This window comes from Panthera uncia, chromosome F2 (genome assembly GCF_023721935.1).
Source record: "Panthera uncia isolate 11264 chromosome F2, Puncia_PCG_1.0, whole genome shotgun sequence".
NCBI classification, from domain to species: domain Eukaryota; kingdom Metazoa; phylum Chordata; class Mammalia; order Carnivora; family Felidae; genus Panthera; species Panthera uncia.
Genome location: NC_064812.1, coordinates 29457345 through 29472133, shown reverse-complemented (window position 1 = coordinate 29472133; position 14789 = coordinate 29457345). Strand labels below are relative to the sequence as shown.

Genomic DNA, 14789 nt, shown 5'->3' with positions numbered 1-14789 from the left:
AGGAGGCAGCTCCCGCCACGTCTGCCCCCAAACCACCCACCCTGCCAAACCTCTCACTCTTGCCAACATCATTTCCTGAAGAGTGAAACTCCTCAATGCATGTCCACTGGCATGCCCCTGGAAGAGCAGGAATATCCAGTCAGGAATTAATTAATAGGGAGAAGGCAAGACAGAGCCTTCTATTTAACTTGGAACCATGATAACCACGAAATGGCTCTGCATATTTTGTGAATCAGATTGCTGTCAAATCCATGTATGTTTTGACTCAGATACAGATACACTTCAGTGATTGTAATGTTCTTTGGTAAAAACTATTTGATGTTCAAAAACCTTGAAGCCATTCAGACCACTTTATTTCCCCCTTTCCAAATAGAAGTTTGCATTTGTCCACCACAAAGAGACTGCAAATGCCAAAAGGCCCGAGTTCACTTTGAAAGTCCAAACCCACAAACTCTGATTGGCTTCTACACTTGGCCAGATATATTCTCCAGGGCTCCAGACCTTACATCAGTGGGGCACCATGATGTCATAATGAAGAGTGTGTACTGTGGGGAAAGACTACCTGAATTCAAATCCTTCAACTGTATCTTTGAATAAATTGCCTCATCTTACTTAGCCTCAGTACTTCATCTTCTAAGGAGGCGGTAAGAATACCAACTTCCTTGTGATACTGTATGTGGAGTATTTAGAAACCTGACACACAATAAGTAATCTAAGAGAAGATTGGGGAGAAGTAACTTTTTGGTAAGGTTTATTTGTGTTTGTGTATTTCCTTTTCATGTTAATGAAATGAAATGATCCTTATTAATAAAGTAGGCTAAGTAATTGTGAAGTGTTACAGACTTTTAGTTTTTAAAATCATTTTAAGATATCTTGAATGGGTATTATACAACAATTTCTGCCCAGCATATTGCAATATTGCCACTCCTTCTTTTCTTCTCTTTCTCTTTTATGCCTTAGCCCAAATTAAAGTCTGTTCCCATTTTCACTAAGCACAATTAATATTTCTGCCTTATTTCCCTTGGACTCCATACCCCTGAGAACATATCAAGTACATTTGACATTTTAGTTTGATTTTAAAAAATACTTTCTGGAGAAAATGCACTAATTGTCATCAGAGATTAAAGGGAATAGGAATGGAACTTGAAAAGACAAGAAGGCAAGAGGAAAGAAGGATGAAGAGGTCCACAGATGTCAAAAAGTATGAACTAGGAAGTCCAACTATGATAATTCCTGTAAGAAAAAGGGAGGAGGAGTCACACTTACTTAACAGTGAAGTGCTAATACACTAGGGGCAGAGTTTTAATAGCATTCAGATAGATTCCAGTGATAAATGAGTTGTGTAGTGATGGAGGCTTTTGTGAGAAACTCAGAGTGAAGGCTCAAGAATTTAATTGACTTCAACAGGGGTACTGCATGTGGGTGAGGGCCAATAAGTGAGCATTGGATGCTCCATTTAGTTCACAGGGACATTAAAGTACATGCTTCATGCTAGACCCTTAATATGTCATATGAATGAACACAATAATAAGTGAATGAATTAATGAACAAACCAATTAAATACTATAGCCAAAAAGATGTAGGAAGTCAAACATAATTAAATTTATATTTGTATTCCAAATATTGAACTATACTAGTAGAATGTTCTGAAACCTGCACTGTTGTAATAAAAACTGACTTATTGGCAGGTCGATATCTTGGATCTTCCCAAATGAAAAATAAATCAAATGGGTCTCTTTTTCCCGCTCTCAGCGAACTGGCTCAGTATATTGTTGCTACCTATCCTTTACATCCGAGGAGATGCTGGACAACCTATAGGGCAGAAGCTGTAGAGAAGGCCAAAGACCAGTTTCCAATATGACTCAGGAGAGAGGGTCACTACCCCAATAGAGATCACCAAGATGAATGTGGCTCAGGAACGTCATATCTCATGGCAGCAAAGTTTTCGTGTAGGAAGTCGTTAGTGACCGGATTGTTATTAAACAAAAGGCATTTACTTACTAAGAGGTGGCCTCCTAGAAAGTGTCCCTCACACAAATTCATTCGCTGCAACTTTGTTATCCACACAAACCAAAGCCCTGGACAGAAAGAAGCAGATGACGTCTCCTTTAACAAGTACCAGTTCTCTATTGACACAAATTCAGTTGTGATTATTGAAGGCCTTTACTCCAGATTGTTGCAGGTTGGGTTCCCCCAGAAGTAGGTTGTGAGATGGAGATTAATGTTCAAGACACTCATTGGGAAGCGCTCTAGAGATGAATACTAGTAGATGGGAGGGGAGGGAAGCAGAGCTGGGCAGACCAAGAAGTTGAGATGTTACACCGTTTTACTAAAGACCTCTGCAGATCCCTTGGGAGCTTTAGAACTGGGATGACACTTTAGAGTTGGGGCAAGGTGGCTAGACTTTTATACCCCTGCATGGATTCAGATGGAATGAGGACACTGGATAGTGGCTTCCCCTTAAAGTACAGGTGGCCTTAAGCAAAGCAGTTTCCTTCAGCTGAGACAGTCCTCCAAGAGGGCTGACAGCACGGGGCCATCTTCAGGCAGTGTTCCCAGCAGCTAGGGAGATAAATCCCGTGTTGTTGCGGGGAATCTCAGCAGTACATGATAGCATGCCACACAGGTAGTCTTTATGTATTTGTCATGGCTTCTTTATGAGATCAAAGTAAATGAAACACAAGAACTATAAAAGTAATTTATTTCATCAGATAACATCAAATCTGGCAGATTACTATGCTTAGGTGGAATCCCATTATAAAATCCTAGTTGGACATTTAACTGTGATCATACAATAATGCATTTTATTTCCTTAGATGATTTTTGTCCAAAATTCTTATCAGTATGTAGTGGAAAGTTTGGGAGAGATTAAAAAAAAACCAGATACATAATATAGGCAATATTTATTTAATTTTTAGTTGTGGTCTACTGTACTAGAGTATGACATTATGGTAAGTTTATGCTCTCAGATAAAAATTTTAATTCCTTTGTTTTCACATTATAAGATCTTTAAGGTACATTGACTTTCGTACCAAAGTAGGAAAATATAATAATACATACCAACTTAGAAGTGTGCTAAATTTCAAAAGTTTATTGCTAAGCCATTGCTTGGAACTTTAAGTTGTTGTATAGATTTGTACTTGAGTTGATTTATTATAAGCTTTATATAGTTATTGCTTAATGGTGTAAGTACTATCATTCCCAAGAGTATTGTTTTTATAAAGTTCTGAGCTAATGATCCCCCCTCAGACCAACTGAGAGAGAGAGAGAGAGAGAGAGAGAGAGAGAGAAAGAGAGAGAGAGAGAAAGAGATCTCCTAGACAGAGCAGAGTGCAGTGGGTGGAGGAGATGATGTAATCTGGGCATCTGGGAAATCTTCCCTGATTCAGCATCGCCTGAGCACTAAAAGTTAAGTAGGGATAAATCAGGAGAAGGTAGGAATACAGGGGGAGGGGACTTCAGAAGAGCATTATAGGCATAAGAAAGCATGTACAAAGGACCTGAGGTAGGAAGGAGCAGATGAAGGTGAAACCAAAAGCCTCAGAAGGGGGATGAAAAGTGTAAAAGAAAAATTTTACCTACTTGATAATTGAGCCTTAGGACTACCTTACTTACAAGGACAATTTACCAGTGTTGATTCTCAAGTAGTTTTCCTGAAGACTTTCCCCCCACTGGTTCTCCCAGATCTTGTATGAAGAACACTAGTAAGGAGGGAGGGTGTGTGTGAGAAAGTATGCGGGCTCTTTATGGGAGAACTTCACAATCCTTTTCCTCAGACAGATTGCAGGCATGTCATTGTATGAACCGTGATGCTAAAATTTGTAGTGCAATGACAGGAATGCATACCATTTCCTGTCTTTACTGTTTGAAAAAGGCTAAAGAGGAACCTGCAAGCAAACAGCAAGCTTTTGTCTTCTATACTGTAGCTTCTGGAACTGATGAAAGTAGATGATCCAGGCACTCCACCCTGCCTCACTGCCTAACTCACAGCAACTCAAAATCTCTTGTGCCTACTGCCCTTGATATACTCCACGATTCTTCCATCAACTGCAGAGTCTGTATTTTGAAAGTAAGTCATATATTGTTTATAATATACATGATGCATTTCAACATTTAAATAGTTTGGAGCAGTGGTAATGGGTAAAAAAGATTTGATGGTGAAGATCCAGACCAGTTGCTAGATTTTATGTATTATGAACATAACTCCCCTATTAGATCTGTGCTTACTTTAGGTCTGGTTTTAGATCTTTGCTTGACTGTGATTTTGAAGCTGAACTTTGTTCATAGGAAATCCATTTCACTACAATTTGGTCTCTCTGGGTCTCAGTTTCATCATCTGTGACCCAGTGAACCAAAAGATAGACAATTGTGACAGCTCGTCTACTTCAGTCTGAACATGTTATGGTTCTTTATTCTATATGATGGTAGTTCTGTCACTGATCATCAGTGCTTGTTGGAGTACTTTAGTAAAAGTTTAATTCTATGCTGTTTGAAGCTGTTCAATGAATCTTTTCCGCCACCCTGCAGCCTGTAGGGACTGACGCACTGAAAACAGTACCTATTCATTGAAATAGCCCAGGAAGTGCTGTGGTAGTTGAAATGCCACTCACCTTCTCAACTCTGAGAGGAGCTACTTACATTTATTATTTTTTATTGAAATAGGAAAGAATGGTTCAGTGACCTTATGCCCTGTTCTGAGTTTTAGATGGATTAATGGGACAAAACAGACATGGTGTAGAAGTTTTAGTATCTACCCGAACCATTTCACCCAGGGAGCAAAATGTAAGCAATGATAACAGACCATCACTGTTGGCACCATTGCCCAGTATTTACTGAGGTGATAATGTCATGGGAGGCCTAAGGCCACACCAAAGAATCTGATAAACAATAGTATTCTTTCTGCTAGTATTCATTTCTAAGAAAGAAAATTATTATGTTTTTGTGCCAGACATTGTGGTTTATAGCATGGTTTAAACCTTTCTTTAATCCCAAGAACAACTTTATCATGTAAGTTTTATTATCAATCTTAATCCTAAAAGTGAGGAAATTGAGGCACAGAGAGCTTATATAGCTATTAAGTGGCAGAGAAATTACTCAAATCCAGATGTTATATTTTTACTTAACAAATGTTGTTACCTCTATAAAACACTGCTTCCCAGGAATGGAAACTAGGAAGAAAAATAAGGGACTCTGAGTAATAATAAAAATTATCTAAGAATAAGCAGAGTCAAAAGTTCAGTTATTGAAAAGTGGAGGTATGGGAGTATTGTCCTGCTGAAGGTTTTGGATATATAGATGTTGCATTGACTGTGTGACTCAGAGTGTGGGCTGAGGCCTGTCCACATTTTCAGTCACCCAAGAAGTGGATGGGCTACTGTGATAAACGTCATCAGTAGTAGTGTAAGTTGGGTGCTGGGCAACCTCAGGCCATAGATCCCTGTGTAAACTGGGCATCAGCATCCTCTCTCCAGTGTTCTAGGTGGACCTTTAGTATAAGTCCTGCCCTGAGAAGATTGAAGGTCTGAGAGTTAAAAGAGCTCTCTGAGTCTAGCCTTTAGGTGTGGGGAGAGCAGTTATTCACATACATACATGCTTCTCTAATTTGAAGCTAGATCATTTTGCTAAGTTATTCAAAACCTAAAAAAGCACATTTATGAATAAAAGTTGCTTCAGCTACTCCTCTAAATGTCCACATCATTAATCACTTAATGGTCAAATCACTCTGTGGGAGAAATGTGTAAATCAGGAGGGTCTGTGCTGGAATGAGAGACAAAAGATGGTCTGTGCCCTTTGCTGCTTTGCTGCTTCTTAATTTTTTAAAAAATAGTTTGTTGAAAAGTAGTCCATTTGTCATAGGGATTGAGAGGCTTGTTTATTTACCTTGCTATTATCAATGGCACATAATAGAAGCTCTCCTTTGTCTTAAATTGACTTCCCACATCTTTGCCTGTGTTAATGCAGATATATTGCAGTTTCAATACCTAATGTTTATTTGCCTCTTTCCTGACTTCTTTAGTTTTCCTTGGCTAACCTGTAGAATCTGGCATGTAATAGTCACAAAAGAAAGGCTCACCAAAGTAACTTTTTTGACCATAAAAGTTTAGAAGAATTTCTAAGAGGTTAATACAATAGAGCAGTGGAAATCCCTACATGTGAAAGATTGAGGATCATTAAGAAAACTTCCCATGGGATTTTCTCTGTGGGGTGGCAGGTTGAGATGGGGCATGAGTAGACAAGGAAAGGAAACTAACATTTATTAAACATCTGCCAGCAATTTTCACACACATTATCTCATTTAAATCTTCAGCAATTTGGGGGAGATAAATATTTCCACACCATTGTATATGTATGAAAAATCAGGCTTCAATAATTTAATTTGCTTGATGTCATATTCTTTGTGGTAAAGCTGGCATCCAAACTCAGATCTATCAGACAAAGACACATACCATATGATTTCACTTATATGTGGAATCTAAAAAAAAAAAAAAAACAAACAGTGAACAAACAAATAGAAAATCGGAAACAGACTCATAAATAAAAAGAACAAACTAGTAGTTGCCAAAGGGGAAGGGAGTGGGGGAATGGGCAAAATAGTTGAAGGGGATTAAGAGCTACAAACTTCCAGTTATAAAATCAGTAAGTCATGGAGATGAAAAGCACAACATAGGGAACTAATAAATAATATTGTAATAATGTATGGTGACAGATGGTAACCACAGTTACCACAGTGTGGTGAGCACTGAGTAACATACAGAATTGCCAAATCAGTATGTCGTACACCTGAAACTAATGTGACATTGCATGTCAGCTATACTTCAATAATAAAAAAAGAAAAAGAAAAGCAATTCAGGTCAGTATGTCTCCAGATACGTGCATATTCTTTCCACTGAACTGCATCTCTTAAAAGGATATCACTAATAGGAGTGTTCATCCTCCTAATGACAATGCACATTCATGAAAATCTTTTTAGATACATTAATAACTCTTTTGATTTTTGGAATCCTTGTCTGGTGGTATAGTGTTTTCTTCCCTTCTTGCCTCTTCCCCTACTCTGTCTCCTTGGTGGGAAGTCCTTAGTAAGAGTATAGAGAAAGAAACTTGGTTAGCATCATAGCATCTTGAAGTGATATGTGAGAACAGTCAGCACCAGCAAGAGGAAATGTTTTTGTTTCAATCTGAGGAATCCAAACAAACAAACAAAAAAACAAAAAAACAAAAGAATCCAAAGGATCAAAGTCTCCTTCTGGAATCCTTCCTTCCTCATCCTACCTCTACTCCTCCCATGATGTCTAATCATTTAGAATGAACTAGAGCCAAGGGGATTGTGTTATTGGAAACAGGAGGAAACTTCTGGGTAGCCAGCTGAGATTATTTTGAGTTGCCACGAAGCAGACCCCAAAACAAGGCCATGGGTGTAGGTAGTTTATTTAAAGCTGACTGCAGAAAACATAAGTGAAGGAATGTGTGGAAAGTGAGATAAGGAAGGGGGAAGAACTGATATAAGGTGTTTTATTGAGCAGGTTACTGCTTTGGGCCAACTCGACTCAGTTCTACTAGGGACCCTCCACAAAAGTGAATGATACAGGGATGCTGGGCAATAATTTACCAATTACTATTTTGTATTGGTTGAAGGTTCACCCCTAGGGTCTTTACTTCTCCTGAATTCCTAGGTTGTGCCTGTCTTTGGAAGGTTTTGCTTCCACAGTCCCTGAAAAAGCCTTCAGGGTTAAGAGAAACCCAGGTAAGAAGTTGTACATTTATCATGGATCTTACTGTACCTGTAAGTGAACTGGGGAGCCCAGGGAGTATGGAGCAGGATATCAGCAGCATCTGCTACAGACGTCTCTGTGAACCGACAGGAAACTTGATGGGTAGACTACAGAAGTGCCTTGCACCATTCTGTAGACTCCTTGTATATATGTGATTGATTAATGATGGGATACTCTGGAGAAAGATAGCATAGTGCAGTGGGTACAACCATGGACTCTGGTGTAGCTCTGGATTCTAATCATCTCTGTTACTTACTAGCTGGGTTAACTTGGTCAAGTTATTTAACTTCTCAGTGCCTGTTCCTTCATCTTTATATAATGAGGATGGTGATAATAAAGCTTACCTCAAGTGTATTTGTGTCAAGTTGAAATGAACTAATATATGTAAAGCATTTACAACTGTGCTAATCCCAAAATAGGCACTCAAGCACTCTATTTCTGGTCATGCAAGAGACCTACATTGCCTCCTAAATTTTACAAATATGGAACAGAACTTTCAAAAATCTTCTTTGTGATTTCTTCAACTAGAAAGCTTTCTTTTACGCTCTACCATCAAATTCTACTCTCCCAGATGCAGGACTTCACATATATCTTAACATGTGATCTACCCCAATTTTGAGTAATCAAAGAATTCAACTTTTAAGGGGTACGGGTTTAAAAAAGGGCATCATGACAAGAGGTTCTGAAAGCCAGAAAGAGCTAGTGTTGCCATAAACAGTCCACATAAGAACTCCACATAAGCAATACCCAGTATGACATAGATTCCATTGGATAAAATATGATGATGATTTCTACTGATGGGGATGTGCTAAATGTGCTACACCTATTATCTCATTTAATCTTTATATCAAATCTGTGGGGTAGCTATTACCAGCTCAGTTTTTCAGATGAAGAAACAGTATCAGAGAGTTGAAACAACTTGCTCAGGATCCCACAACTGGTAATTTGTGGTGCTGGGAGTCTGACACCAGTGCATGTTTTTAATACCACTATGTGCAATTGAAACACTGCAGTAGGATAAATGTTATTCTCTACTGACATCACTTAAGGCTGATATTCAGAATAGCCTCAGAACCGAAGCTTGTGTTAAGTCCTGCTTTATTACTTGTGGCCTTCAGCATCATTTAATATTTCTGAACTCATGTTTTCTATAAAAGAGGAATAATGGTATTTATTCCATAACATTATGTGGGGGATCTTGTGAAATTATATAAGCACTTTATAATTAAGTACTATATAAATTTGATCATGTAAAAGGATAAAAGTTTTAAAAAGAGAGGCTGAGAGTCCATATGAATGAAAGTAGTAACAAAGGAGTTCAGATTTTAAGTTATTTCATAATTAACCTTATATATTTCAGAATTTCTAATTAATATTCTTTCTCCTTCTCTTCCATTCTTATTAATTCAGTTCATAAGCCAGGGTTAAAAACTTACTGTATAAGCCATGTTTTATGATTTGGGAATATAAAGATGAAAGTAGCTTAGTATCTACATTTGGTTTTGCTCACTCTTCCTTTTCTCTCTCTCTCTCTCTCTGTCTTTTCTTTCTTTCCCTCTCTTTCTTTCTCTCTCCTTTCTTTTCTTTCTTTCATTCCCTCCCTCTTTGCCTCCCTACCATCCTCTCTCCCTTTCTCTCCCTTCCTCCCTTCCTCCCTCCCTCCCTTCCTTCCTTCCTTCCTTCCTTCCTTCCTTCCTTCTTTCCTTTACTCTGTACCTTAACTGAGAAAAAAAAAAGATAACCAACTCACCACTTTTGTTTGCCCTCTATTCATTATTTAGAAATAGTCTGAATGCTTTTACGTTGTTTGACTATATGTCAAGACTCTCTGAAGACATGCTCATTTATAGATACTTCTGTCTGCAAATTAGACCTTCCTAGTACTGTGAAACATTAAGGTTTTTAAAACCATTAAGATTGTTAGCTTTGGCTGCAGATAAGCAGAATAAACAAACCCCTTTCCAAGTGGGGACTAGTACTGCTGTCTTCCTTGGCTTTTGAAGCTCAAGGATGTCACGAGTCTCAAAAAAAAAAAAAAAAATGCTTATCCCCCAAGCTGAGAACTTTCTAATGGGCTTCATTGTTTTCTGTCTAGTGTTTCTCACAGGTGCAGATAACATATTGTTTCTATGTTGGCTGCAAATAGCCTTTAATGGTTTTCTGATTTGTATTAATCTTTCCACTTACATATAATTAGCTATCTACCTACCCATCTCTTGGCCCAATACTGGCTGTGATAGACAATACACACAATAAGTGTCTTCACTCCTGAGAACAAGATCAGTATATGAATGCAAATAGAGCTTAGAAATGTATTTCTAAATTTTGAGCTGAAAATTGATGGGTTTTCATGTTAATTCACTAGTCTTGATTCGTTTCTCTAACCTGGTGGGTCTTAAGAAGTAATTTTACCCCTATAGGGCATGCAGCAATATCTGGACACATTTTTGGTTGTTACAATTGCTGTAACTGTTTACCGTCTAATAAATAGAGGCCCCAGGGATGCTGCTTAATATTCTACAATGGACAGGGAAGTCCCCTACAAAGAATTATCTGACCCCAAATATCTATAGTACTGAGGTTGAGAAACTGCAGGTCTAACCTCATTCTTTTTTTTAAACATGTCAACATTTATCATATTTGAAAGAATGACTAACCATCAGCAGTAGACGGAGCCATGAATACACACTTATAAGGCAATAGCTACAAGCACGATTGAAAGAATCCTGAACACTTTTATCCTACTTGATCTGGTCCTGCTCCTTGGAAGTGTGGACTTTAACCTTTGACCCCATGTGTCAGTATTTTGTGTCTTGCTTTCAACTCGATTATCAGTGATTCCCTCTCACCAGTAATACTTCTATGTTAATTGTTAAACTTAAATGTTTATAGGGGAGTCTAACCTCATTCTTACTTGAAAAGTTTGGAGATATAATTGCATTTTTTAAGGTTAGCTCTGCCAGCCATAATCTTAGATTTCCCAGGGTCAAGATAAACACAATCTTAAGCGAAGTGGGGGAACCAACAACACCTCATCCAATAGATTTTATTATTCCAAAATGGAACAATCAGCATTTTTACTTCCTCAGACTAATTTTAAAGGCTCTCTTGCTTTTGTTTTAAGTGTTGTGTATGTATGTCTGTGCGTGTATGGATGGGAATGACACCATAATTTTTTCAGTGTTTAAGATCTCTAAAAGGTTAACATGGCTTTGGCCAGTCAGGTAGAAAGGTAGAAGAATAATGAATGCAACCACCACTTGTTAAAGCACCAGAATTTGAGTGATCATTATGAATTATGTTCACTTTTTCTAGAATCTCCTTATTGTTTTCTCACTTTAAAATCTTTGCTCAAACTATTCTATTCTTCCCTATTAAAATCCTATCTATGCACGTGGATTTATAAATATGCATATCTTATTAAAAATCTATGGTGCCTTCAACTGAATTTTAAATATTTTATATTTTAAAGGTAAGGCACTCTATATCTTTTATTTTTCTCATAACATCTGTCTCCTGAACATGCACTTCATTGGCATTTAATTGATTCAGTTGATAAGTGGGTATTTGCAGGTCTGCCTTCCCTGTGGAGTTGAAAACCACAGTAAAGATAAAGGTACTACCAAAATAACATTTCTTACTATGGAGGGTCTGTGTGTCTATAATATGTTGAATGCAATTACTTGTTATTCCTCCATGCTTTTGTTATCTCTCAAATACCCTCATTTAGATTATTTCACTGTTTTAAAGCCCCCAAAACATGAGAGAGCTGCAACAACATGAATTATCCTGTTTCGTTTGGTGTACTTGAAAGCATTCAGATTTTCTACAAACCTTTCCCACAGAGTGTTCTTTCTGGTTAATGAAAACTCTGGAGGGAGAGAGGTAGAGGGTGAGAGGTGAGGACAGATAAGAATTTAGATGTGTGTTTCTCACAGGGCAGCAAGTGGTGGGAGACTTTGACCTGGATCCTTAGGGCTTATCTCACATATTTGTTAATCATGTGGAAGAGGGAGCCTGCAGATTTTAAACTGTTAACTGCAACACAAGCCACACATGTGAGAGGGTAGCAATGAAACATAAAAGCAAGGGACCATGTTATGCAATTCTGCATTTGTTTTTTAAAAAGTTGCCTTTACTATGTTCATACCATAAAGAACAAATCAAAATATGATGAGGTAAACATTCTATATAGTCATGCGATGAGATCACGGTTAAATACTAACATATTTCTTTCCAGTATTCCCATGAAAGTGTTTTCATCTATTGCTTTCCAGTGCACAAGTAGCTTTACTCTTCCCTTCTCAGTACTAAAAATTCTTTTGGACTGTTCAACTGTTCTTTTCCAAACAAAACATAAAATTATATATTGCAGATGTGAATTCTTTAGATTAAAAATAGGCTCACAGCTTAAAGTTTAAAGATAAGGTATAGCAGTCAAAATGTTTGCAGGGTATACTTTATCAATTATATATCATTTAATATCCCCAGTGTGCTTACTCTGTTGCCCACTATACAAAATAATTCTTGTTGAATTATTTTGCTCTTGAGGAAACTTATTCATTTTTAAGACTCTCTACTCAATATTAACCTGGAAGCAAGCTTGATTTTACTATAGGGATGTTGTAGTTACGAACTGTATATCTAAAAAAAAAAGATTTTATATTTGGAAAATACCAATTACATCCTACTTCAAGCAAACACATTCTTCAAATACAGGAATAATATGTAAGAGGTACGTAGTAGGTCAAGCATACTTAATATAAACTTTACGTACGCTTTAAAGAAGAAAAATCAGTGTATAATTGAATTGCTCAATCATGTAGCCAGATGGCTTGAAGACCTTAGATTCTAAGATCTAATTTGCTAAGAGCCAGAATGAAGATGGTTTTAATGAACATCTAAACATCTCATTTAGCCTCCTTCACTAGCCTCAATGATGACTCCAGACAACATTAAGATTATAATGTCCATTTTATTTCTATTAATTGCATCTTTTGTCTGAATTTACATTATTATAATATCTCTAATATATTTATTTTTGATAAAATATTATTCTGTGTTGTCTCTATATTGGGAAATCAGGAGTGCCATCATGTGATTTAAAATAAAATCCTCAAATTAAATTTTATTCAGAATTTCTCTCTTACAATTCAAAATTTTATGATATTATGTAACTCTTTATTTCATTTGATTTATTGTTATTCTGTTGACTTACACATGTAGCAAAAACTTAGATAACTGATCCCTAGATGGTCTGTGGGGAACTATTTTCAGTATTCATGTTTGCCATCTAAAGACTGTGTTTGAGTTGGTTATTTATTTGTGCTATGTTAGAGCAAGGCATTTTATTGGTGCTTCATCAAATGTAGAATTATTTTTCCACTACTTTTCATAAGATTTTTGGCAGCTGCGAGTGGGAGTGGTTACAGAGGTGATTAGAGCCAGTGACCTGATGGCTGAAAAATTGTTGAGAATCTGATACAGACCGTGGTGATACACAATGTTATCAACCTTCCTGGTTCTTGAGTGAAGACAAGAGGCTATGGCAGTGAGATTTCCATTTGTTTAAATGTATGCTGTAAAAATTGAATGTTTTTTTTGTTTTTCTTTTTTTTTCCTGAAACCATTATATATATATACAACCTGTCCATTAGTCACCTCATACATTTTATTATCACTTCATACTTTATTTTCTTCCTTTGACCTCAGGAAGAATCCCAAGTAATTTTAAAACCCATTAGTATCTCTGAACACTCACAAAAAATCCATAAATGATTTCTTAATGGTCATTACTAATCGGTATTAAGCAATCTTGAACTGGCTAGAAGTCATTGTATATAGACTTTAAAAAATCTTTAAGATGTGAATTCTCTTATTCTCTTTTGTCAAAACTATCATTTCTCTTTTGAGTATCTAAAAATAATACAAAATGTTTACTACTTAGTAAAACCATCATAAAAAATGGGACAATTCCATTTTCACTCTCCATTATTATAGTGTGTTGGATATTAAAATAAGAAAATTGCAAAACTGCTTTAATTTACAAAGAGGGTGAGGAATCCTGACTGTCCCCTGTCTCCCACACTTCTGGTTGATCCCTTGAGTAAGACAGGTATAGACAAAGGGCTTAGTAATGCTCAGTTTAGATACAGTTTCCAGCTCCTGTGGACACCTGTGCCATCTGAGAAATGATCTGTAGTGCTGTGGGATATTATATAACATAGAAACATGGGATTTAGAATAATGTAGATGGAATTCAAATCCTGGCACCACCATATTGTAGTTGTGTGCTTAGGGCAAGTCACCTGTAAAGTAGGGATAATGCTAATACTGACCTTCTAAGGTTGTTAAAGAATAAATGAGATAATGAATAAAAACTCTTATTAGCACAGTTCCTGTTATACAGTAAATAACCATAGCAATATATTCATATATTATACAATATACATATAGCAATATATGCATATATGTTATACAGTAAATATGCAGTAAGGTTAATCATTACTCTTATTCTCACTTCTGTGTCCAAGAAAGTACATTGAGAAATCTTTCTCACACTCACAGAGAAAGACCCCTTTCTCACACCTTGATGGGGAGGACCCATACGGGAATAAAGCAAGAGTTAAAAGCAAATCCTCAAAATGAGACACAGAATTTTCACTGAGTCTCACAGGGTGGGCAATGGTGCTATTTATTGGGGCTTATTAAGTGTCAGAAGTAACTATACAAATAAAGGCACGTTAGAAAGGTCTGTAATTTTGTTCTCTGAGTTATGCTTAGTATTGTCACTTAATTTGGAACATTAACAGCTTGATCAAAAGTAGAAATTATTGTTTCTGATGATCTTCAAAGCTGTAACATCCATGTCTAGAAGCTGTAGAGTTAATTTAAATCAATTTGTCATTATTTAGAATTATAAACACAGCAAAAGGAGACCTTTGAAGACACCATCTATTACAATCCATAAAAATTGGGAGTTTTCATATTCCTAAATGTGTTTAGCAGGCATGATGAAGA

General features: G+C 36.8%; 1 long non-coding RNA gene across 2 annotated transcripts in view; it reads left to right on the top strand.

Annotated features, from left to right (window-relative positions):
• Positions 1–375: 375 nt before the first annotated feature.
• LOC125924764 (uncharacterized) overlaps positions 376–14789 on the top strand; it is an 87404-nt gene continuing 72990 nt past the window's right edge. Inside the window, exons 1-2 of one of the 2 annotated variants that reach the window (XR_007458550.1) lie at positions 376–744; positions 3927–4069. This is a non-coding gene — a long non-coding RNA (uncharacterized LOC125924764). The remainder of the gene's footprint in view (positions 745–3926; positions 4070–14789) is intronic. The other variant, XR_007458549.1, reaches the window with a different exon arrangement.